Here is a 2,784-nt window from a genome sequence, read left to right on the forward strand (position 1 = left end):
TCTGTTTTCATTTTATTGCTCGTCAGTGAAGGCCCAGGAAACTATTGCATCTAACATGAAATGGTTAAGTGATGATGCAAAACAGCACATCAAAGCAGGGAAAGATGTGCCTGAACTAGACTGATCTCATACATGGGAGAACCTTGAGAGCGGCTTTGATAGTTATTCAGGCATGACGGGATAAGAGTATGTGCAAATGCCCAAGAATGAATCTAGATATTCAGAACAGATGCTGTGTGGCTGGACCAAGAGCGATATGGAGGAATAGCGAGGGATGGGAGGGATGGATGCTGAGGCGGAAAGAGCCATGCTCTGGTCCCACCATCCCTCTGTGGGCGTACAACTCATTCTTGTTGGGCTTCCTCACTCCCTCCTATGTAGAGTAAGGCTGGACAAAAAGATCTGGATACTTTGTTCCCCACCACCAGACTGCAGGACTGGAACCAGTCCATGATGACAGAGAAAAATGAGGACAAGATAGCGAGTTTTTCATCAGTCTAAATTTATTAAATGTAAAGCACTGCCTTCATCTTGCAAGTTTAGCCTTCGTGCTTTTCCTGGTATTAAAATGTCTTTCGTTTTACGAAATAGTGGTGTAGTGCATGGATTTTTTTTCAATGGTCTCACTTGGCAAAATAAGAATTTGGTAATACCATACCCTGTGTGAAATCACTGCTCCCAATTTCAAAAAGTGCCAGTCAGTGAAAGACCAGGAACAAAAACTGTGGATGACAGGCTCTTAACCAGGTTGCAAGAGTTTCTACGGTGCTTGACAAGTACACGTGCCCAGAGCCCAGTCTCTTTTTCCTCCCGTCTGGCCTCCACATGTCTGCCAGGTAATTTTATGAAACACAGATAGGACCTACCTGCTCCCCTCTTTAAAAACCACTAGGTTTAAACACCTTTGCATGGCATCCGTGGGCCCGCACAATCCAGCTCCAATCTCTCTATCCGCTTCTGTAACCCTCAACACACCCGACACTCTTCCCTCACCAGACGCGCCATCACTGCCGGCACAGCTCATAAACATCCCCACCTCTGCTTAGGCTGGTTTCTCTGCCCAGGATGCCCTGTCTCCAACTGCCTGGCAAGTTCCTATTTGTTTCTCAATGTGTAATGTCACTGCTTACTTTGAAATTTTCCTGAATTTGCCCCACTCCTTCCAAAGAATGAATTACTCTCTCCTCCATGTTTTTCGTGATACCTTGCATGGACTTCTATGGCATTTATAAGGAATATTTATTTCTGTGTCATTCTCTCCTCCAGAACTGTGACCAACAAGCACATAGCTTGGCTTTGGATCCTCTAATATTTACTGAACTGAAATATATTGTTCGATATTAAAAAGAAACAACGTTCCATATAAGCCTGGTCTTATAAATAAATGGCTGCTTATATGGTCTGAATCCCTGAGATTCAGCAAGGTCCCTTCCTACCCTCAAATTCCTTCTGCACTGGCTCCGTGGAGCCTCAAATTCCACCCTGAAAGTTTCCTTCTTTTGCTTAAAGCTTATGATGTAAGGAGTTTATCAGTCTTCCCTGAGCTCAGGTTTTGATGGAGAAAGGAAGGAGAGAGCAGGGAATGGATATGGGTGAGGTAGGAAAGTAGCACTAGGAGGAAAAGAGGGCAGAGAGAGGCCCGTGAGGAGTACGCCTGCCTCATTCTGTTTCCTCAGGTTGGCTGAGGTCTTCTGGAGTTCAAGAGACATTGATTTTAAAAAGCCACCTGCCTGACTCTCTCCGTGTTTAGGATGGGAACTGATGGGATTGGTAGGACAGAGATCACTCTTAAGATGATACAGAGAGGTCTCCTACTCTAGGAAAGGGCAGTGAAGTTTAGGCGCCTGATCTGAGATGACTGGAAATACTCACCAGATTCCAGGGAAGAAGATGAGCCAACTGGGTGGGCAGGTGGGGGGCTGGGGAGCTGGTGTAGGGAGTAGGACTCAACCTGGGGGCTGTGAATGGAGGTGCTGCTAGCTTAGGGTGTTGGCTGGGGTGGAAGAGCCGGCACTGCCGGCGTCTGCAGGGCGAGAGATGATGAGCTTGGGTGGGAGGTCAAGGCCTGAGCTCAGTTTTCCGAAGCCAAGGGCAGCGAACCCCGGGATAGGACTTGCTTCCTCTGTGCCCCCCCCCCGCTGCGGAGGCCCCGCAGCCTACCTCTCAGTCGGACCCGGGACCTTGGGGAAACTTTTTCCGACTTGCATGGTGCTGGACCGGATACTTCGGGAGCACAAGACAGGCTCCGCAGAGGTTCTCGCCGGCCGAGGGGGCAGAGCCGGAGTGCGGGCGTGTGGGTGTGTGCATGAGCGTGGACCCGGAGCGACACACACTCACACACACACACTCACACGCCCGCACCCACGCAGGGCCCTCGGCCGCACCGCTCGCGCCGCCCGGGACCCTCACCCCCCAAGGCCGGTCCTCCGGGTCCTGCGCCCCGTGCCAAGCCCCTGCCGACTCCGGAAACAGGACGAGCAGCGACGGCAGGGTCTCCCCACCACCCCGTGGCGGCTGTCCCCGCATCCCCACGCCCCCCACGTCTGCCCGCCCGGGGAAGGGGATGACGGCGAGAGGTGCCCAGGGCTCTTACCGCTCAGGCGGCCGAGTGCGCGCGGGAGCGCCCGCCGGGTCCCGCCCCGCCACGTCGGCAGGGCTGGCGGGGACGCGGCCTGAGGGCGGGCCGGGAGGGGGACGGGCGCTGACGGGCCGAGCTGCCCCGCCCCGCGGCCCCGACAGCGCCCCGCCCCCCCGACAGCGCCCCGCCCCCCCCGTGACCCCGCC

General features: G+C 53.9%; 1 protein-coding gene across 3 annotated transcripts in view; it reads right to left on the reverse strand.

Annotated features, from left to right (window-relative positions):
- Window positions 1-2,709, reverse strand: part of FAM114A1 (family with sequence similarity 114 member A1) — a 65,803-nt gene extending 63,094 nt beyond the window's left edge. For all 3 annotated transcript variants that reach the window (XM_057546690.1, XM_057546691.1, XM_057546688.1), the window contains exon 1: window positions 2,594-2,709. The gene's annotated coding sequence lies outside the window, so the exon portion shown is untranslated. The remainder of the gene's footprint in view (window positions 1-2,593) is intronic.
- Between the last annotated feature and the right edge of the window lie 75 nt (window positions 2,710-2,784).

Source organism: Balaenoptera acutorostrata, chromosome 5, assembly GCF_949987535.1.
Source record: "Balaenoptera acutorostrata chromosome 5, mBalAcu1.1, whole genome shotgun sequence".
NCBI lineage: Eukaryota > Metazoa > Chordata > Mammalia > Artiodactyla > Balaenopteridae > Balaenoptera > Balaenoptera acutorostrata.